The 24,399-nt window shown below is 42.9% G+C and overlaps 1 protein-coding gene across 8 annotated transcripts in view; it reads right to left on the reverse strand.

Annotated features, from left to right (window-relative positions):
- Positions 1 to 24,399, reverse strand: part of LOC123997870 (triple functional domain protein-like) — a 176,997-nt gene that overhangs the window by 111,117 nt on the left and 41,481 nt on the right. Inside the window, exon 1 of one of the 8 annotated variants that reach the window (XM_046302507.1) lies at positions 11,731 to 11,789. The exons of the other annotated variants lie outside the window; for them this stretch is intronic. The gene's annotated coding sequence lies outside the window, so the exon portion shown is untranslated. Of the gene's footprint in view, positions 1 to 11,730; positions 11,790 to 24,399 lie in introns of those variants that run through there. 8 annotated transcript variants of the gene reach the window in all.

Here is a 24,399-nt window from a genome sequence, read left to right on the forward strand (position 1 = left end):
CAGAGAGTGAAATCACGGTTGGGGAGGAGTTGATTTTGAAAACACACAGCGATACACAGGTGGTAGTCTGGGGAGGGTTGCCTCGTTCATGCTGGACTCCAATAGAATGTGAGGAGAGTCAAGAAGCTGATTTTCAATATCCAACTTTCAGAGTTAATGCTGTGTGTGTGTGTGTGTGTGTGTGTGTGTGTGTGTGTGTGTGTGTGTGTGTGTGTGTGTGTGTGTGTGTGTGTGTGTGTGTGTGTGTGTGTGTGTGTGTGTGTGTGTGTGTGTGTGTGTGTGTGTGTGTGTGTGTGTGTGTGTGTGTGTGTGTGTGTGTGTGTGTGTGTGTGTGTGTGTGTATTGTGCAGGGAAAGGAAGCTCCGAAGCCTATGCTCTTACTCTGAATATTTTATGGACATGCTAATAGGCTAGGTTTTATCTCATGCAAAGCTGCAACATTATATACTGTATTTCCCACTCAATGTTCCACCCCATGGGGAGAGATGGTTGCTGTCCCAAATGGCACCCTATTCTACATGGGGTCTGGTCAAAGGTACTGCAATAAATAGGAGATAGGGTGCCATTTTGGATGCATTCATGGTCATATTACCATATCAAACCACTCAAACTGCAGTCCCTGTCCCCAACTCACTTTGTCACAGCTCAATGGATTAGTTGTTGTTGCAATTATCCAAAATTGATTATTCATTTTACTGTAACATAAAATCCGACTTTCACAAGGCATTGCATGATATGATTAATAGCATCCTTATCAAAACAGATGGCCGACTCAATAAGTGTGAATGCCGATTAAAAGTACTAATTCATTCTGAGATGAGGTTAAAACAGTTGCCAGATACGGACAGAAAAGAGTATGAAATAAAGGTTGTCAATCCCTCTGTCTTGATAATGCATGAATGTGCTGTCGTGTACCCTTTGAAATCAACTGCATAGAAACGTCTTCATACAATTTTGGCCTACTACTGTGCCTCGTGGGGGGAAATGTACCTGTTTAAACGGGAATGGTTAATGCCAGGTGAGGCCAGGGGAAGGTCCTTTTAGGATGCCGCTCTCATTATTCTGTAAGATCTGTTCTTGAGGTAACATGTAGTACTGAGTACTGCAGTTTATACTCAGATGCGTTCGTTTCTGGGCGTTTTGCCCCGTGTTTGAGGCGTGTTTGCCTTTGAGGGCTAATGAGTCGATTTAATCTATTGCTATTGGCCAAATTCATTATGTATTAAGGAAGTTATGTGTTTTCCCCTAACCAGTGTTACCATTTTCCTCATCTGTCTGTTGTATATTTTGTCAATATCACACTGGATCCAGTCCTCTCTGTCACCTCCACTGTAGGCCTAGGCTACATTCTTAGAAAAAAAGGTGCTATCTAGAACCAGAAAGGGTTCTGAATAACCCTTTTGTAAGCCTTGTTTTTAAGAGTAGACAATCAATTACACCTGATCTACTAACTGTTGTAACTGTTGCTGCTCCACACCAACTAGATAGGATGGAAGACGCAGCAGTCTAACACAGGCCTACTGTAAGTACCACAAAGTATCCAGAGTAATCAGAATTTTCTTAGATAATATCATAAATAGACGACCTGGAAATATCATAAATAGACTACCAGGAAAGTAGGCTTGCAGCTTTCACTATCGGTACCGATGACTCTACCAGTTTGTTGCTGCTGATAAAAATATGATTTCATTCGGAGAGAGGCTAAAAACGTTTGTCACAGACGATCTGCGTAGATCACCAGTAGCCTATCAGTCCGTTTGAATATCTGATGGCAATCAAATCCTGCGGGGAGGTCTGTGTGAGTCGTGCTCTGGGAGAGCAGGGGCCAACCGATACAACATGGCTACTTTCATATTGATTCTATCCCACATCTGACCCAGTCAGCACTAGTCAAGCCTGACTGGACATCATAACACATTATGTAATAAAAGGAGATTGCAGAGCAGGGCTGGGCCCTAAAGAGGATCATCTATTGCTTCAGGTAACCGGCTGGGACAGGGACCATTAGAGAGGGACAGGGGAGGTAAAATGCTTCTATAATCGTTGTATTGTATTAGTGTGTCTGTGTGTACCCTCATCCAAAGAGCAGACACCATAGGTGGGTGAACTTCAGGGCTGTGTGTGTGTGTGTGTGTGTGTGTGTGTGTGTGTGTGTGTGTGTGTGTGTGTGTGTGTGTGTGTGTGTGTGTGTGTGTGTGTGTGTGTGTGTGTGTGTGTGTGTGTGTGTGTGTGTGTGTGTGTGTGTGTGTGTGTGTGTGTGTGTGTACATGCATGCCTGCATGTCTGTGTGTATCTGTGTGCAGGTGTGTACTCACCCCCATGTCTCATTCCAGTCAAGTTCAGAATACGAGCAGCGTACTGCTCTGATCAAACTAAGGAGCAGAGGTGTGAGCATGACAACAATAACACTATAGCTGTTAAAGCTGTCTCCCTCCCTCCCCCCTCCTTATCATCCAACTCCCTTTCATGATCTGACACACGCATGTCAGCCCAGTCTAAACATTCCTGCAGCAGCATGTGAGAGTGTGTGTGTGTGGTACAGTAACACAGGGCATGGGCCCCACTGGAAACACAACTCCTCTGTTTCCTGTCAAATATGCCCACATTCCTCCCCCCTCTTTCTCTCTCCCCCCACCTCTCTCTTTATCTCTCTCTGGTGTATTTATGTAACAGCCTGATAATGGCCCACATCCAACACTGATCTCCACTGCACTTCTAGAGGCACCGAGAAGGGTCAACACCACACACACACACACACACACACACACACACACACACACACACACACACACACACACACACACACACACACACACACACACACACACACACACACACACACACACACACACACACACACACACACACACACACACACACACACACACACACACACACACGTATAGATCAGAGTCAGCAGGGAGAGGCAGAGTTCCACTATGTTTGTCTCAGACAATGCTCCACCTAGAAGACAGGCCAGACACACGTTGTTTAGTGGTTGTTGTGTGTTTCTCATGCTGGTTCCTGTGTTATCCAGGTGGCCAGAGGTAACCGTGAATATGAACAGAGGCCCTCCGCAGACTCATAGCCTACCTCACTGGCATCCCCAGGTACACACACACACACCTCACACAGTGCTCTGCACGCAGAGTCGTGCAATAAGTCACTTATGAACCAGAACATGTAGAATCATCAAATTAGCCCAAGCAATTGAAGCATATGAGCTCATATAGGATTTTCACTGCTAGGCCTACATGTTCAGCCTGCTTTACATGAGTGCAAACACCAATATCCCAGCGCCTTTACTGCAATATCCCTCCATACAGTAATTGGTGAACAATCATTATAATCCAGGCAGCATCACGCAGCCTTCATTTACAAGTCTGCCAAGCATGAAATGAAGGTTGTCAATCACTCATCCTTGATAATGCATTAATAATGAAGGCAATCCATTCTACTCACTCAGTGTGCTGTCGGGTGCCCTTTGAAAACAAACTGCATAGAAACGGCTTTCTACAGTATAGTCCTACTACTGTGCCTCGCTGGAGAGAAGGAAACACTGCTTGTGCACAAATCAAATCAAACTTTATTTGCCACGCGCGCCAAATACAACATTGTTAGACCTCACCGTGAAATGCTTACTTACAAGCCCTTAACAACAGTGTAAACTTTACCATGAAATGCTTACTTACAAGCCCTTAACCAACAGTGCAGTTCAAAAAAGAGTTAAGAAAATATTTACCAAATAAACGAAAGTAAAAAATAATAAAAAGTAACAATAAAATAACAATAATGAGGCTATATACAGGGGGTACTGAGTCAGTGTGCGGGGGTACAGGTTAGTTGAGGTAATTTGTACATGTAGGTAGGGGTGAAGTGACTATGCATAGATAAGCAGTGTACAGCAGCAGTGTACAAAACAAATGGGGGGGGGGTGCCGCTGTGGTAGCAGAGAAAACAGTCTATGACTTGAGTGACTGGAGTCGCTGACAATTTTTGGGGCTTTCCTCTGACACTGTATATACAGTGGCAAGAAAAAGTATGTGAACATTTTGGCATTACCTGAATTTCTGCATAAATTGGCCGTAAAATATGATCTCATCTTCATCTACGTCACAACAATATACAGTACAAACACAGTCTGTTTAATCTAATAACACACAAACAATTATACATTTTCATGTCTTTATTGAACACACCATGTAAACATTCACAGTGCAGGGTGGGAAAAGTATGTGAACCCTTGGATTTAATAACTGGTTGACCCTTCTTTGGCAGCAATAACCTCAACGTTTTCTGTAGTTGTGGATCAGACCTGCACAACGGTAAGGAGGAAATTTGGACCATTCATCTTTATAAAACTGTTTCAGTTCAGCAATATTCTTGGGATGTCTGGAGTGAACTGCTCTTGAGGTCATGCTACAGCATCTCAATCAGGTTGAGGTCAGGACTCTGACTGGGCCACTCCAGAAGGTACATTTTCTTCTGTTGAAGCCATTCTGTTGTTGATTTACTTCTGTGTTTTGGGTTGTTGATCTGTTGCATCACCCAACGTCTGTTGAGCTTCAATTGGGTTCACATACTTTTTCCAGCCTACACTGCGAATGTTGAAATTATGTATTCAATATAGACAAGAAAAATACAATACTTTGTGTGTTATTAGTTTAAGCACACTGTGTATGTCTATTGTTGTGACTTGGATAAAGATCAGATCAAATTGTATGACCAATTAATGCTGAAATACAGGTAATTCCAAAGGGTTCAAATACTTGTTCTTGCCACTGTAGGTCCTGGATGGCAGGAAGCTTGGCCCCAGTGATGTACTGGGCCGTACGCACCACCCTCTGTCGCACCTTACGGTCAGATGCCGAGCAGTTGCCATACCAGGCGGTGATGCAATCAGATCAGAAATATTCTGTTCAAACAATGGCAAGAACAACTTAATCATATGACTTATTCGTGGAGCCTGATCTCCTCCAGGAGATGGCGGCTGCTGCATCACACTGACATCAACCATTCATTGGCAGGAAATAAATGGCTCAACAGAACCATGATGGTGATGACAGGGAGGCGGTGCAGCATTTGAAGCTGTCGATGTGTTGCCTTACAATAGATGATGTATCACAATGCACACACAATGTTCACTTGAGCTATGGTGTGGTGTTGGCTGATGTAGGTAATAACAGTTGTTGTCCACAAGTCACTAAGCGTCATGTGAGGCAGGTAAATGGTGACTTGAGTCATGGTTTGAAGGGTATACGTTCCTTCCTTTGTCTCAGCTAGGGTTTATTCCACCCACCCCCACATCGCAGCAGTGGAAGTATTGCACAAGCTGAAAAATATGCTAGCGGATTCTGGGTACATTGTCATGTAAACCAATAGTGCGCCCTCCCTCCGGTAGGTGGAATTACAATGTAAATTATGAGGGAGCAGAAGGAGTGCCACTGCCGACAGATTTACTGAATGAATTAAACAAAAATCCTTATGGCCACACAGTCTGATGAAAACAGCACTGTGCAGAATACAGACACACTCCACCAATACCTCGGCATCCTGTCTACAAGTTCCACTACATCTGTTTTATTATGTGGGTATATATCACTTTGGGAGCTCTTGGAGAAATTGAAAAAGTAGAACTGTCGCACCAACAGTATGATCGGGTATATCGACAAATGGAACAACAGTAGATTGAACAGGAAATAAACTCCACCACTCTTTGAGGAAACATGCATAAATAAAATATGAATTTAGAGAGGTTTTGGACCCACAACACTGCGTATACTACTACACTAAGTTGTCCATGTCTGCCTCCTAAATGGCACCCCGTTCCCTTCATAATGCACTACCTTTGACTCTCAGAACGGGAAGTTGCCCTGTGCTGTGCCTGGTCTGATCTACTGAAGCAAACATAGAGCCAGGCCAGCAGCTCTCTCTAGTCCAAAGCCTATAGCCTCACAGTAACCTCTCTCTCTCACCAGTTACCAGGCAGGGTGTAAGGAAAGTATGTCAATCCCCTCTTCGGTCAGTTTAACAGCACTTTACTTACAAGGACCACAGACAGACAGCAAGACCAGCTGTCCCCAAATGGCACCCTATCTCCTTTATAGTGCACTACTTTTGACCAGGGCTCATGCAGTGCATTATATAGGGAATAGGGTACCATTTGGGCCGGATACTTTTAGCCTCTCAGAGGACTGACTTCCACACCAGTCTGATAGTATACAAGTCCTCACTCTCCCCAGTCAGTCATGGTCATCATAGTGCTCTGCCCCAAATAGGATGTTTTGTGGATGACCTTTGTGGATGACCTATGCTGCTACCAGGAGCAAAAGGGTTTAAGTAAGTAAGTAGCTTGAAAAGGACAAGTACAGGACAAGTAAGTTCATTTTGGGCTAGAGGATGAGGGTAGAACCAATCAATAAGGACATTCTGGACATAATAATTTAGCAGCTAAAGCAGGCCTACTACTTCCCCAGCCCCAATGTTATACAGTAGCTAAACCCCCAAACAGTGAACAAACAAATGGAATTAAATGGTTCATCCACCACTTCCCTTATTCATCCTAAATGCATTTCCTGCCCTGGTGCAAATGTATGGGGATGATTTCTGGTGAGGAGAATCAGACCCCGCGTTTCTGGCCACAGCCGCAGGACCAGGATGTAGAGCTTGACTGTTTCCTAAATGGCACCCTATCCTTACATAGTGCACATTTTTGACCAGAGCCCTATAAACGAGTGCACTGTATAGAGAATAGGGTGCCATTTGGGATGCAGGCCCTTGTGTAAAGAAAGCCGTGGCTGGGGCTGTGATGGGAGCCATTCTTCACAGCTGTGTGATGTGATCATCTCAGCTTGACTGGAGCGCTTCAAATCCAGAGGAAGTGTGGGTGTTTCTCTCACCCTGCAGCTCCAGTCACAGAGGCCTCAGACACTCTAATCTCATTTGGATGGAGAGGGAAACTTTGCCTGTATGCTGTGTGCTTTGGCCTGGCTCTGCTCTGCGCAGCACCAACACCCTTTTTCTGGGGGTTTAAGTATAGCATTTCCTCTGAGGTAACGATGTGCCACTTTCTTTTGCCAGTTTTTGAGACCCTAAATAACCAGAAGGCAGAACAGAAACAGGACACAGTCCTGAGTGACCAGGTCTCTCAACGCTACAGAATGTGTCACTGCTGTTCTCTGATCCGGTTCTGCCGTCAGTACATAACAGACCTGGGTTGAACATTTTATTTGATTTATATTATATTTTAGGTGTGCTTTATTGAGCTTACCAGACACGCTGGGTGGGCACTGGGCAAGGTTTGGATTTATGGTGAAATCTTAGGTACATAAACTCATACATTCTTAAATCCAGGTGTCTATGTTGTGCTTTCTGAATATTGTTGGACAAGTCAAAGATGATTAAGACCAATTACATGGTGCTGTTGATATGTTGTATTCCATCTCTCCAGTGTGACAACCTACACTATAATAACAACAGTCTCCTGTTCCATTAGTACCAGGGGGAGCGATGAGACCAAACCGCTACAGAGCTGTACGACCTTCACAGTCAGTTGGAAGAGACGCAGCCTTTCCCAGTTCAACAGTTTCACAATCTCTTTCATTGTGCTGTTGCAGCTTCTTTAAAACAATGTTACTAAATGAAAAACACTAGGCTAGGCTTCTTCAATACTGTGTTGTACTACGCAGCTGTGTTCTTACCGTTTTTGATTAAAACACCACTCTGCCATATAAAACATCATTGTAATCCGTATGTTAATGTCTTTTCCATGCATCACCCCAAAAAGCCTATAAACTAGTGAAATTACCCTTTTCTCCCTTCCTGCTTTTAAAGGTAGCACTGTGGCCATTGTCGACTGATCCCTCTCCATGGACAACCTTCTCTACGTTGTGTGTTCACCCTTTGCTCCATCCCTCTAAATCTCTTCTATGAGCCTGGTTCACAAATCACAAGTGCAATCCAAAAGACAAAGTGTAATGGTGAACACTAAGCTATAGTCTACAGGTTAACACTTGGCCTGTACAGGACAGAGAATGTAGCATGTGTCTGTTCTCCATTCTATACAGGGCAAGGCCAACACTAGACTATACCTTACATTTGTTCTCCCATCTTCTCTAGTATCCCACCTCCACCTGACAACAAGCCCTCACAGAGGAGTGTTATGATGAGACAGAGACAGGCCAAGGTGATATGGGACAGACAGGAGACCATTCACTATATAGTGCACTACTTTTGACCAGGGATGTAGCCCATTGGGATGTAGCCCAGGGCTGTAATGAGAAGCCCCTGGAAGAAGAAGTGACAGGTTGAGATGGTGGAGATTTACAGTCGACCCTGATCTCATTCCGTAGCTCTCTCTCAGCCATCTTCATGATAAATGGCCTTCATTTTCTCCTTTCCCCTCGGAGGGTGGAGCCAGGAGCGCCACAGATTCTTCCGCATTTATTATCTCACCACTGGTCACAGGTGCATCCCAAATGGCACCTCCAATTCCAATACAGTTCACTATATAGGGCTCTGGTCAAAAGTAGTGCACTATGTAGGGAATAGGGTGCCATTTGGGATGCAGTTACAGTCTCCAGGGAGTAAACAAGCAATTCCCCCCATTTTTACTCACACCGGTCTGTGTCTTCTGTGATCAAAAAGAGAGTCAGTGCATGGACTTGCTTAGCCAGAGTCCACATCGAAGTCTTGATGGTCATTGTTCAACTCACTGTTTTCAGATAGATATAGTGAGCCCCAAATGACACCCTATTGCCTATATAAGGAACTAGTTTTGATCAGAGCCCGGCATGGTAGTAGTTCACTATATAGGGAATAGGGTGCCATTTGGTACAGAGACATAAGGAAACTACAGCATAGGGGCTCTGGCAGATTAGGTGGCTGGAGCCACAGAGCTTCATAAGTCAAGGACACTCTACCCTCTTCTCCTCTTCTCTGAAAGCTGATAGCACCTAATGCTGAAGAGGGAATCTGAACAGCAAACCACACAACTAGAGACTAATGTCCCTTAGCAATACAGTAATGTACAGAAATAGACTAACACAAACCATTCACACAAATGACATTGTATTTAACAAAACAGGAGAATCAACTAGCTTCCCTAATCATGCACCAAGACAGACACAGAGAGCAACAACAGGGTGAATACTAGTATCTGAGGTGACCACTGTAATGTTACCTGACAGTTGGATGAGGGTACTCCCTGCCTGTGCATACTGCCAGCTGTGGTTATCCAACACCGCCATCATGACAGGTACCACGTGAACTCCTGATTTGACCTTTCTCTGCCTAACAAAGGAGCTAGTGAAATCCTAGGCCGTAGAGAAATCATAGGTGGCAGCCGACCATGCCTGTTGGTCTGGGTAGGCAGGCCCTGTATGTCAGGAAGAAAATCAGACAACCTGCCTCTCGGCCTCCCGGGAACCAAGTGTTACCTCGAAGGCAATGCCAGGTCTTCTACCAATTAGAGCTTTTCTTTCTTGTCCCCCGCTGCCCCCCAAATAAGATTTACTGACGAGGAGTGTTGCTTTGAATTAAGCAGCTCTGCCTCACTCTCGACTCCATGGGAAAAAGTTCAGCCGTACCAAACAGTTGTCGTACATGGATTTGCAGTGGAATAGGCTTTATTGATGATTGCTTTTAATCCCCTCTCTAATTCCTGGACCCCTGTCCACTCCCCAGCATAATGCAGCCATTTACATCCCACTTACAACTAGGGCTGGGCGGTATACCTCTTTTTACTATATACCGGTGTTGATACAGGCACCGTTATGGGTTTTACTTTACCTTCTATAACGATATTTCAACGTTTGTTTTGTTAAATGTGATATGCAACTCCAGCGCATGTAATGTCCTTTTTTATGGTTTACTCAGTTTGCTACATGAGTCATCTCTCGCTCTGCTCCTCCTGCTGAATGCTGCTTCCCACACACCTCGTCACTCATGGAGAGAACACTTTCTTGCCGTTCATTCTGCAGTATACATGGTCAGATGCAAACATATGTTGGTGACAACGATGCTGCTTTTATAATTACACTATTAGTTTGTGTATCATACTGTCTGCTAGTGTTTATTTTATTATCAAGTTCTAGCTAAAAATAAATTGTGTTGGCTGCTAATGCTAATCGCTGGCTACCTAGCTTGCTAGATGTACTAAGTCAGAGCAAACTTTGGTAGCTAATATAGCCTGGTACTAGTACTGATGTAGGCCTAGATAAACATGTTGTTTGTGCAATGGTATCTCCCAAAAAAGAGAGGAATAGGCGAAGCATGAATATGTTAGCTAGCTAGCTACATGAGGTAAGAAAACATGTATTGTAACATCTAATTAGGGTACCCTGGAAACACTGACCAACACTTTGGTTCCTACCCTGTTGATAATTCCTCCCTGGCTTATTCCTGTATTGTCATGTCAAAGAATGTATTCAAGGTGCTGCCCACTATATTCCAACTATAGAATTAGATTCATCATTCTATTTCCATGATTCTAACAGTTCACCATTTAACTAGGCCAAGATGTTTTCCCACATTATGCAGCTCTGTGGGGCACAGTATGGAAATTATAACTAAAGCGCTGGAAATACAGAAATTGTTTGAAGTTGTATTGAACAGTACAAAACATTCAGAATGGAGAAAGACCCATTGAAAGGACTTGTAATTTATGTTTCCACCCTAGGGTAATGAACTATACATAAAACACAGTCAATGCTGTCAAAATGTGAAAAATATCATTGTATTATATTTTGGCCATATAGCCCAGCACTACTTACAACCAATATCCCCTCTAATCTTTTGGGACACTGAGCAAATTTTTGGTATTGTGAGCAGAAACTTGAACGTTGTGACACTTTTGTGTAACTTCCAGTGCACATTTGTAGTGAACACTGAGGCTGTGACTTTACAGTTTTAGACAGTGGTTAACAGGCTATTGTGGCTATTTTGAGCATAATGTAGGCCTACCAACGAAACCAATGGAGCAAATCCCATAACATTGTCACATGGAAATAGCTTTAGATTTCTGTGATATAGCCTACAGTAACCAATATGTGCTGTTCAATGCAAGCCTACATTGCATGAGACTTTTAAACACGTTGGGCCAAATAGGTGACTGTATATTGACATTGCATTGTATTGTATTGTGTTATATGATGTAATATGCAAATAAATGATTATTACCAAGCCTATTGGCTTATTTGCATAGTCAAGCCTGTCTCAAAATACAACACTGCCCTTTTAATTAAGACATAAGCTTTTTACCTGACTGGCTTTTCATAGATATGACCAGAACCAAGAACTCATCGATACCCCTATTATAGCCAGTATCTTTAGTCAATCAGAGAGAGGCTGTCCAGCAGGCAGATTACCATGTAGCTAGGTTGAAAGCTTTTCAAAGGAAAGTCGAGGGGGAATTGCCGTTTCTTTCTCTTAATAGGGGCGAAAGCAGAAGTAACTTGGAGGTGGTTTATTTAGCCTTGGCTCACTAAGGCAAATGATCTGTAAAAGGACTTTACTTACAGCCAATAACACACAAAGACAGACCACCTGAATGACGTAACGTGGCACTAACACAGAAAGCATATAACATAGGTGAATCAAATTGAATCACATGTATTTAGAAAACCCTTCTTGTATCAGAAGTTGTCACAAAGTGCTTTTTCAGAAGCCCAGCCTACAACCCCAAACAACAAGCAATGGAGATGAAAGCGAAGGGTATTCATTTTGACATACCATTCTCTTCAGAAGTTTGACTTTGGTCCGTTAGCGCCAGTCTCCCCTGCGGTCTCCCCTGCTGTCTCCCCTGCTGTCTCCCCTGCTGTCTCCCCCTGTCCCTCAGAAAGCCCATGTAGAGGAAGCGAAAGAGAACTGTAAGTCCTGCCATTACCAGATCAGATCTGAGATCTCTCTACCAACTGGAGATGACTAAAACCAGTAAAGTAAAGTTGGCTCCCAGTCTAGTAGCTGACTGCCTGGAAACACCACTTAGGAACAACAAGGCTCTTCTCTGAGGCCTGTCCAGGGTGGTCGGTCGGTCTGTGTTCAGGCACGTATCTCACTAAGCCATCAGGAATAAATAACTGGGGAGGCAAAACAGTCCTATGGAAGAGGTGGAGTCAGGGGGAGTCAGCTGTCTGTCAGAGAGAGAGAGAGCGAGAGAAAGACAGACAGAGAGAGGGGGGAGAGAAAGAGGGAGAGAGAGAGAAAGAAAGAGAAAGGGGGTAGGGGGCAAATACTGGCAGTAGTGGTGGGGAGTGAGGTGGCATGACAAAGATGAGTTGTGGGAAGACGGGTGTGGTGGTGAGGTCGGTGCCCACAGCTGCAAAGACATGGCAGCAGCAGCTGTGCCCTCCCGTTCTTAACCCCCCTCCCCACCCCCACCCACCTTTAACCCACCGATCCATTTCACCAACCCCCACCCCCAAATGCCAACACACCTCTGCAGTATCCAGAGAGACGCTCTTAGTATCCTGAGTTAGTCAGGTGACCAGGGTGTAAACAGCCTCCGTTGTTTAATTATAACCCCTATTATACCACAGTGGGATTTAGCCTGGCTGCCCTATTCCACTGAGGTGAATCAAACCAGATCATGCCCAGCTCCTCTCACTTCCCCCCTCTCCCCTCACAACAGAGAGCCGAACACAGAGCCAGGAGAGAGAGAGAGGGGGAGAGAGAAATAGAGGAAAGTAGAGAAAGGGATAGGGAAGAGGGAGGGAGAGAGTGAAGAGAAAGGGAGAGAAAGAACACACATCGATAGAGAGAGAGTGTATAAGGCCTTCACAGAGTCACAGTGCTGCAAACTGGGCAGCACAGCACAGCAGCTGAGGCCAAACGATGGAGGTCAGACAATGGAACAAGTGCAGAACTCAGTGCGCTCTGTGAAGCCTATTCATTAGGACATTCTATGAAATGTAGCTTCGATTGTGAGGCGGCAACAAAAGCAACTCAATAAACCAATCGGAATGAAATAACACTCGACAACCAAGCACAGGGGAGAGAAAGGAGATTTCTTTGTGGACGGTTTCCAGACAAATGCAATGACTCTGTAAGAGACATGGTCCTCTGGCTCCAGTGGTCAATAGAGAACGTGCCTTTTTAACGGTCAGCCGCTGGTGCTCTCCTGATGTATTACACTAACAAATACACAACAACGGACTATTTTAACAGCTTATTTCGAAGAGTCAATGTGCACCATGTAGTAGATACAAAAGGAGAGGATGCATGCTTTTAAAAACGGTTATGCAGTAAGCAATATTACCTGTATACCCCGGTAATGTCACATCCTAACCTTAGCACATCGTATAGTTAGCCTTGTTAGTGTGTGTCTGAGTGGGCAGCATGGGTTGTAGAAGTTTGCGTTGTGGCTCTGGTGGCCTATCTAATGTCTAATGATGTGTGAGCCGGTCTGTGCTGTTGTGACCATCCCTGTCAGCTCAGCTGCTCTGAGGGAATGAGCAGTTGTCAGGCCAGAGACAGATGGGAGGAAAGATGGTAGACGTCACAACTGTACACATGCCCGCGCTATGTATGGACCCAGCCTAAATTCTTCACCACATTCTACAAGTAGGGCCATTAACAGCTAACTTCTGCAGCAGTCTCCTGCAGGAAGACCTGGGAGAGTTGATAGTTGGTACAGCATTGCACAGTGCCAGTTAGCTAATGAGCTACATTCATCTGCAGTCCCTTATGCAGGGCAGTGTATGCATCTATTTTTTTCACCTTTATTTAACTAGGCAAGTCAGTTAAGAACAAATTCTTATTTACAATGACAGCCTACACCGGCCAAACCCGAACGACGCTGGGCCAATTGTGCGCCGCCCTATGGGACTCCCAATCACGGCCGGTTGTGATACAGCCTGGATTCGAACCAGGGTGTCTGTAGTGACGCCTCTAGCACTGAGATGCAGCGCCTTAGACCGCTGTGCCACTCAGGAGCCAAGCATCTGATCTGCTCCGTGTTCTTTTTATGCTTGCTGCACTACATGTTTTTGTTGTGAGCCAACCTATTGTCTTTTGAGGCACCAGCCATTGAGAGGAACCAATAAAGTGTTGTGTGGTGTTCCCCGAGGTGAACTTAAGGAGGAGGAGCGGGAGGAGGAAGAAGAGAGGAGGAGGAGTAGGGAGCGGTAAGAGAGGAGGAGGGAGAGGGAGGAAAAAGGAGGAGAAGGAGAAGTAAAAGTGATTTATTTTCCCTTTTGTACTTTATTAATTATTTGCACATCATTACAACACCGTATATAAACAACAAAATACATTTAAAATGTCTTTATTCTTTTAGAACTTTTGTAAATTTGTATTGCTCAATTCACTTTTGTTTATTATCTATTTCACTTGCTTGACAACGTAAACATATGTTTGTCACGTTCTGACCTTTATTTCCTTTATTTTGTCATTATTTAGTATGGTCAGGGCGTGAGTTGGGGTGGGCAGTCTATGTTTGTTATTCTATGATTTTGGGATTTCTATGTTTCGGCCTAGCATGGTTCTCAATCAGAGGCAGGTGTCTTTAGTTGTCTCTGATTTAGAATCATACTTAGGTAGCCTGGGTTTCACTGTTGTTTGGTGGGTGATTGTTTCCTGTGTTTCAGTGTTTGTGCCACATGGGACTGTTTCGGTTTGTTCACATTTATTGTTTTTGTATTTTGTGTTCATGTTGAGTTTTTCTTATTAAAACATGGACATTTACCACACCTCTTGGTCCGATCCTTGCTACACCTCCTCAGAAGAGGAGGAAAACCTTTACAATGTTTCCCATGCCAATAAAGCCCCTTGAATTTAATTTGACATTGAAGTAAGTGGAGTAATTTCCCACTGGACACAGATGTCCGTACACTGCTAAATAGTGTCTACTTTTGACCAGGGCCCAGGGTTCAATGATGAAAGTATTGAACCACAAAAAAACCCTTGGGATTCCCAGAACCCAACCCACATCAGCCATTGTGTAATAAAACACTGGCTGTCAGGGCAGATAGATGAATGCATACACAGTTGTTGTGGACGGACTGGTCTTGGTGAGCTACTGTCTGTCTGTCTGTCTGCTGCTCCTCTGTAATATGAGTAGAATGTTAACAACACATACAGGTTGTTTTTCTGGATGAAAAAGGGGCATAGGTGTGGCAGGGGTGTGGCAATGGGCACAGCTGAATTTCCAACACCCTCCATCTTGGAAGTGTAGAAACATTTTAGAATTTTTAAGGCTGTGCACTATAATAGAGAATAGGGTGCCATTTGGGACCCAGTACTAGTCTCTGATGGGAGTATTTGCAGCAGCTTTGTTACATTGAAACTAAAGCCTGACTCACATCCTCTCACATTACCTTTTCATTTCACTATGGTTTTAAAATGTATTTTATTTTATTTTATTTCACCTTTATTTAACCAAGTTTTTGCAGATGCCGACTGGTGTTTTTATAAAGGTTTGGAAGGTTTCTCTGTTAGGCAGATAGTATTTTAGCCAAGCATCTCTACTTCTGTCAATGTTGTAGTCCTCCTCAGTCACGACATTGGGATTTCTCCTGGTCTGTGTTCACATCAAGGTTACATCCCAAACGGAACCCTAGTCCTTATATAGTGCAATACTATTGAAAAGGGTCATTTGGGCTATGTAGGGAATAGGGTGCCATTGGGATGCAGTCAAGGTCCATTGTAATTCAGGATCAAAGACCGGTCCCACCACTCCACTGCTCATCACTATGAAACACCCACAGACACGACTTCACATATTCATGCCTAAATGTAATTATATGACATTGGGCCAGTTACCTCTCACCCACCTTATTACAAGACCCTGCACATTATAAATATGGTACTGGAACTGACTTTAAAATTAAAATTTCCTGTATATAGTATGCTTAATTACTTACTTTATTGTGTATTTCATATTTACTATTGTGTTTTTTTTTCAAATAATACATTGTTATTGATTATTGCATTGTTGGGTTTTGAGTTTGCAAGAAAGGCATTTCATTGTACTTGTGCATGTGACATTAAAACATGACACTTGAAACTTGAGACCAGCTGGGTTCAAATAGTACCCCAAATAGTTTTATCGGTCTCTTTCTGTCAATATAATCATTGACTAGACAATCCATGTCAAATAAAGTGCATGGGTCTAAACAGGGTCAACTTCCATGCTAGTTCCTGCCCGAACAATGGAAATAAACTGCTCAACATGGGTCACATCCCAAATGGTCCCCTTTTCCATATATAGTGCACTAGTTTTGACCAGAGCCCTATGGGGTATTGCACTATATAAGGAATAGGGTGCCGTTTGGGATGTATCCTTGATGTGAACACAGACCAGCGGAAATCCCAATGTCGTGACTGAGGAGGATTACAACATTGACAGCAGTAGAGATGCTTGGCTAAAATACTATCTGCCTAACAGAGAAACCTTCTAAACCTCACAATAAAAAAAGCAGTCTGCATCTGCAAAATACTGACACCAGCTAAACATAGTGAAATAAGAAGATAATGTGAGCCAGGCATTTAGTATCTCTGTAACAAAGCTGCTGCCAATACTCCCATCAGAGACTAGTACTGGGTCTCAAATGGCACCCTATTCCCAGAGCCCTGGTCAACAGTAGTGCACTAATAGGGTGCCATTTGGGATGCAGTCAAATGTCAATTCTAATGCAGAATCAAAGACCGGTCCCAGCACCCCACTGCTCATCACTATGAAACACCCACAGACACATCTTCCATATTCATGTCTTCATTGAATTATATGACATGGGGCCAGTCACCCCTCACCCACCTTATTACCAGACCAGCTGGGTTCAAATAGTATCTGTTTTCTTTCAAATTCCTCTTTGAGTGGCTGCCTGGGGTGCCAGATGGGCGTGGTTTGCCCATTTGGGACTATTTAATTTATTCCGTTGAGCCAGAATAGCTTAATAAAGTGTAGCTTAAGTATTTGAAAGAAAACATCTTTAATTATTTGTAACTTTTTTTTCTTATTCTTATTTTTGTAATTTTTTTATTTTTTTAACTGTCTTGTGGGTTAGGGTTTGTAAGTAAGCATTTCACTGTAATACCTGTTGTATTCGCCGCATGTGACAATTACAATTCCATTTGAAATCATACTTGGACCAAACTACCCGAGGGGAATGAATGAGAAAGCTCTGCAGGTGTTATTACAGAGGGACAGTTGATATATGACAGACCATTGAGACATACAGCAGGTAATAGACCCCTAAAGGTAACCCTGTCCCAGACAATGTTTACAGCAGGGTGAGGACTCTCCCTTGGGCAAACTTATTTCAGGCTCGGTAGAACACTAGGCTAAAGAGCAGGCCTGAGTCGACCTAACAAGGCCTGTCAAGCCATTCATACACCACCACACATACAGGAAAAGATCCCAGATGTGTCCTAAATAGGAGTGTTTTCCCTTTATAGTGCACTACTTTTGACCAGAGCCCTATGGGGAATAGGGCATCATTTGGGATGCACCCTGTCTCTCTTATCAGCTGCAAACCAAGCAAATGACCAAGCAAATGTACCAAGCAAATGTATTCTAGAAGTAAACAAGACGGTTTTACAATGTCAATGGAATGATGAATTCTCAAAAACACCAGATAACAGTTTTGTCAGCCTCTTTCTGTCAATATAATCATTTGACTAGACAATCCATGTCAGATAAAGTGCATGGGTCTAAACAGGGTCAACTTCCATGCTAGTTCCTGCCCAAACAATGGAAATAAAGCGCTCAACATGAGTTGTGTCCCAAATGGTGCCCTTTTTCCTATATAGTGCACTAGTTTTGACCAGGGCCCATGTAGTGCATTAGTTTTGATCAGAGCCCATGGGCCCAGGTCAAAAGTAATGCACTATATAGGTAATAGGTAATAGGGTGCCATTTGGGATGTAACCATGAAGAAGAGGAAAGACATCTAGCTAGAAGGAGAGTGTGTGTTCAATCCAAACACCTGCAGGGCTGTGAGTCTGTTAAAATCCTGCTGGTTCCTGTTTACAAGCTGTGGAGTCACAGCTTGCTCCCACAGGAACAACCATGGAGGGCTTTCAATGGTCTACTAGTCTACACACACACACACACACACACACACACACACACACACACACACACACACACACACACACACACACACACACACACACACACACACACACACACACACACACACACACACACACGCACACACACACACACACACACACACACACACACACACACACACACACCACACACACACACACACACACACACACAAATGAGAGATGGACAAATAGGCGGTAATAGCTGGCTTTTGGACAGTATTGTTTTTTAAAGCCATATAAATAAAACTGCCGCAGGCCAATTGAAAAAAAATCCCATTGTAAAATAATGCTTTTAGCCTATTCACTGACGGAAATACCAGTCTATGTATATACATTTGACCGGTCATGCTTATCGGTCTATAGGTTCATTTGCATAATTTAGAAATAGCCACAAGATGGTTTTTCAATACTGTCAATACCGTTGAAACTATTTAATTGATGTTTGTTTTTATAAATGGGAATATTTGTATCTACATTTAAGTAAATACCTGCAGTCAACTTGGGCTATGAGTTAGGAGATAAAGAAGATTGCATTCTTCATTTCACCTGTCACATAATTTTTCATTATGAAGTAGAGGTTGACCGATTAATCGGCATGGCCGATTAATTAGGGCCAATCTCAAGGTTTCATAACAATCGGTAATCTGCCTTTTTGGACGCTGATTACATTGCATTTTACGAGGAGACTGCGTGACAGGCTGACCACCTGTTACGCGAGTGCAGCATCAAAAGACCATGTGGCTGCAAGGAGCCACGGTAAGTTGCTAGCTACCATTAAACATATCTTATAAAAAACAATCAATCTTCACATAGTCACTAATTAACTACACATGGTTGATATTACTAGGTTAACTAGCTTGTCCTGCGTTGCATATAATCAAAGTGGTGCCTGTTAATTTACCATCGAATCACAGCCTACTTCAACTTCGCCAAACGGATGATGATTTAACAAAAGCACATTAGTGAAAAAAGCACAATCGTTGCACAAATGTACCTAACCATAAACATCAATGCCTTCCTTTAAATCAATACACAGAAGTATATATTTTTTAAACCTGCTTATTTAGTTAAAAGAAATGCATGTTAGCAGGCAATATTAACTAGGGAAATTGTGTCACTCCTCTTGCGTTCTGTGCCAGCAGAGTCGGAGTATATGCAACAGTTTGGGCCGCCTGGCTCATTGTGAACTGTGTGAAGACCATTTCTTCCTAACAAAGACCGTAATTAATTTGCCATAATTTTACATAATTATGACATAACATTGAAGGTTGTGCAATGTAACAGCAATATTTATTTATACTTAGGGATGCCACCCGTTAGATAAAATACAGAACATTTCCGTATTTCACTGAAAGAATAAACATTTTGTTTTCGAAATGATAGTTTCCAGAATTGACCATATTAATGACCAAAGGCTTATATTTATGTGTGTTTATTATAATTAAGTGTATGATTTGATATTTGATAGAACAGTCTGACTGAGAGGTGGTAGGCAGCAGCAGGCTCGTAAGCATTCATAAAAAGAGCACTTTACTGTGTTTGCCAGCAGCTCAGTGCTGTTTATGACTTCAAGCCTATGAACTCCCAAGATTAGGCTGGCAATACTGAAGTGCTTATAAGAACATCCAATAGTCAAAGGTATATGATGTTTTTGCATTATTTCAACCAAATTGAACATGTTTCATTATTATTTGAGACTAAATTGATTTTATTCATTTATTATATTAAGTTAAAATAAAAGTGTTCATTGTTCATTCAGTATTGTTGTAATTGTCATTATTACAAATATATATAAAAATATATATCAGATTTTTTTGGTCCTCCAATAATCGGTATCAGCGTTAAACAATCATAACCAGTCGATCTGTATTATGAAGCTTACCAGTACTAGTCCCCAGTCATGTGGTGTTTGTTTACAAGCACACAACAACAAGAGACCGGAGCCTTGTGAGTCACTAGAATTCACAACTAAAATATATGTTCTAACTATTTAGTTAACTGTTTAAACATTTGTGAAATGTTCTGCAGTTGTGCATTTGGTGTTTTAATTAAGTAGCTAGTTAGCCATCAAGCTAAGAGGTTAGCTTCTACCAAAATCATGTTTTGCTTGGTAACACAGAGAATCCCTGAATCCTGAATCCTGAATCAAAAATAATATTTATTTTGTGCATGCAGCAAACGGTGAGTAGCATTTTTTAGCTACTTGTATAACTTTATGAGCTGGGATGTCTGTCCTGCAAATACTTTAGGCCAGAGACTATAAAATGTTCACAATGCACTTGTTAGCATCTAGTTAGCATTCTCTATGGGATTGTACATGTACTTTTTTATTTAATATCGTCCCTTGTGTTCAGTGCCGGTATTACCGAATATCCCGGTTTGCACAAGGTCAGTATGAAGGTATAACAATCTGGATACCGCCCAAGCCTAAAGGTGTCTATTTTCATTACTCGTTATGTTTATCACACACACACACACACACACACACACACACACACACACACACACACACACACACACACACACACACACACACACACACACACACACACACACACACACACACACACACACACACACACACACACACACACACACACACACACACACACACACACAGATACAAAGCCTATGAGCAGAAATCTGTCAGACAGCGTGAGAGCTGCTGCTACAGCTTCTTATACGCTTATTAGTTGCTGCTGGAGTGAAGCATGTGCTTTTATAAGCCCAATCATTGCGTAACAATCCTAAATGAGATTGCATGTCAAAAAAACAATTTTGATGGCCACGAAAAAAAAGCTATTATTTTTATTTCTCAACTGGTAATTGAAGCACACTTCCCATTCGCCATTCAAGTGCATAATGGCAACGGTAGGCAGGCTTCAGCGCATCACACACCCCTTTGCAATAAGCTGGAGGCAGTAACGTGCATTTTCAAAACATATACGTCAATGTTTGAAACCTGAACGTTTCACCTCATATTATGAGGCATGTCTTACATTGCTTCAAAGTACGATCCGACCATAACATGGAAACATGGTGGCAATTATTTTATAAAGACTTATGCCGTGGAATCAGTAGTCTATTTCTCCCATGTTCGATTGGTTTTCAAATCAGATTTATTTCATTGTCGAGCAGTTAAATTAAAATGTCAAATGTCCAGCACCACATTTGTCTAACGAAAACCCTGACACACACATACAGAAACAAACACAAACACGCAGCTTCTAGCATAAAACAATAACGCCTGTTACTGCCAAATCTAGTTATTTACCAGTACATGTTATAGAGGCATTTTCTTTCACAGATGCAATCAGTGCTGTTGTTGATCCTTGTCCAGTCAGCACAGTGAGATAGTGATGAATATGGGATCTTGTGTTACTGTGTGTGTGTGTTCTGTATGTCCCTGCGTGTGTGTGTGTTGTGCACCCAGTGGTGCATACACCAGCGTTAGTGTTGATGAGCTCATGATATCCCCAGGCAGTGCAAAGACAGCCCCTGCCCTCTCCAGCTCTACCACTGAATATGTTTTCACTACACTTCTCCCTGTCAAACAAACTGCCAGTCCTCTGAACACACAGACTGGACACCAGAGTACATCTCATATGTTTTCCTCTGGATGGAGGGTCACATCCTGTGTCCCAACACCGTTGTTGTAGAGCTGGAAAGTCAAAGTCACTCTTTTTGTAAACAGTAGCCTTCCTACAGCCTCTATCTGGTGGTATATCAGATAGGAAAACAGCAAATACGGAACACAGCCAGCTAGAGCCACACTATTAGCCATCTGTATGTACTAGTGAGCCTCCTCTTGACTGAGAGTGTGGACATATTTAAAGCACCACAAAATTAGCAAAAGATTGCACGGCTATTCAGATCATTGCCAATTAGATTTTCTTTCTGGGTTCTGCTGCAGATCCTATCTCAAGGATTAATCTACCAGCTGTTTATTTTGGTTGAGCTGAGAGCGCTCCACTATCTTAAACATTGAAAAACAGGCCACGCAGTGGGAAGGAAGCTGCAGTTCCTAATTGTGGCTGTTCTGCTGCTCTTATTTGGCTAATTGTAGGTCTTTCGGAGTTAGGTTTCCATTCAAAAACAGCGCATAACCACATCTGAATGTGTACTCTGACTCCACCCCATCTTTGAATGGAAATAAGACTACAGTACCATAGGGTGGAAAAAGCCTCTCCTGCTCAGTCACAGTGCTAGACAGCCAAGCATTTAACATTGAATTAAGAAGCTAAATGCAGTATGCAGATCGTGCCTCCTTCTCTCCCCAGCGTTTACTAACATATTCAAACTGTCCTCCTCAATATGGCTGCCTGTCACCAACATCAGTGTAACCAGGGCAAAGAGATCTCAAAAATGCACATTGTGTGAATAATGTGTTTATGTGAGACAGAAAGAATCACTGTCCACATTACCATTTTATAACCGTGTTAAAACCGGGTCAAAAGTAGTGCACTATATAGTGAATAGGGTGCCATTTCAGATGCAGCCCAGCGCCTGGTTCCTGCAGTCTGTGGTCCCTCCCTCCCAGTCCAGCAGGTGTCAGTGCACACTGCCCAGTCAGTCACAGTGAGGGCACAGGCACACCAGGGAGGGAGGGATCCAGCCCCAAATCCTCCATCCGGTCTCCACTGCCCCCAGGGGGGAGAAAGGAAAATAGGGGACAGCTTAGATGAGAGGTCACCTTCCGTTGATTCTTAATGTTATTATAGCTAGTGAACTAATGTTACAACATACTATGGTATGGTAAAGGTCTGCAATTCCAATTCATGTTCATTATACAGGTGTTTTCTCTTCCTTCCTTACTTACTTGGCTTAAACCTCCACCATGGCTCTCCACGTGGCTTGAATAAAGAGGGTTTATTCATTAGACCTACACCTAACATTCCACACACTGCCATTTCTTTATAATAGAGATTAGATGCTACTTGTGACACCTGCCAGTCTGTCTGTTTAGAGACTAGCGAAGAGCTGAACCAATCCAAGGCTTACCGTAGAGGAGCAAGGTATTCATAGGGCAACATTTTGTCATTCAATGGGGATTCTACATTGAGCATGCTTTTTAGTCAAGGAAAGCCCATAGAACCTAGCCGAAAACACCCTCAAGTAGCAAATTCATTTTTATATATATCTAACCCTAACCCTTTAAAATATATATATATATATTTTTTTTTAATTCATTTTTTTATTTAACCTTTATTTAACTTGGCAAGTCAGTTAAGAATAAAAATGGCCTACCAAAAGGCAAAAGGCCTCCTGCGTGGATGGGGTCTGGGATTAAAAATACAAATATAGGACAAAACACACATCACGACAAGAGAGACACCACAACACTACATAAAGAGAGACCTAAGACAATAACATAACATGGCAGCAACACATGACAACACAGCATGGTAGCAACACCACACGACAACAACATGGTAGCAACACAACATGGTAGCAGCACAAAATATGGTACAAACATTATTGGGCACAGACAACAGCACAAAAGGCAAGAAGGTAGAGACAACAATACATCACGCGAAGCAGCCACAACTGTCAGTAAGAGGGTCCGTGGCTGAGTCTTTGAATGAAGAAATTGAGATAAAACAGTCCATTTGAGTGTTTGTTGCAGCTCGTTTCACTCGCTAGCTGCAGTGACCTGAAAAGACGAGCGACCCAGGGATGTGTGTGCTTAAGGTACCTTTAACAGAATGTGACTGTCAGAACGGGTGTTGTATGTGGAGGCTGCAGTAGGCATCTCAGATAGGGGGAGTGAGGCCTACGAGGGTTTTATAAATAAGCATCAACCAGCGGGTCTTATGATGGATGGCCTTATACATTCCTTATATATGGGTATACAGAGATTACCAGTTACAGAGAAATATAGAGTGCAGTGAGTGATGTGTCCTATAAGGAGCATTGGAGTCAAATCTGATGGCCGAATAGTAAAGAACATCTTGCCGCTCGAGAAATTACGTCTCCGTGATCTAGCATGGGTAGGATGGTCATCTCAATCGGGGTTAGTTTGGCATCTGGGGTGAAAGAGGAGCACTTACGATAGAGGAAACCAAGTCTAGATTTAACTTCAGCCTGCAGCTTTGATATGTGCTGAGAGAAGGACAGTTTACCGTCTAGCCATACTCCCAAGTACTTTTATGAGGTGACTATCTCAAGCTCTAAACCCTCAGAGGTAGTAATCACACCGGTGGGGAGAGGGGCATTCTTCTTACATGACCTTTGTTTTGGAGGTGTTCAGAACAAGGTTAAGGGCAGAGAAAGCTTGTTGGACAATAAGAAAGCTTTGTTTTAGAGCTTTTAACACAAAATCCAGGGAGGGGCCAGCTGAGTTTA

This window comes from Oncorhynchus gorbuscha, linkage group LG15 (genome assembly GCF_021184085.1).
Source record: "Oncorhynchus gorbuscha isolate QuinsamMale2020 ecotype Even-year linkage group LG15, OgorEven_v1.0, whole genome shotgun sequence".
Classification (NCBI taxonomy): Eukaryota; Metazoa; Chordata; class Actinopteri; order Salmoniformes; family Salmonidae; genus Oncorhynchus; species Oncorhynchus gorbuscha.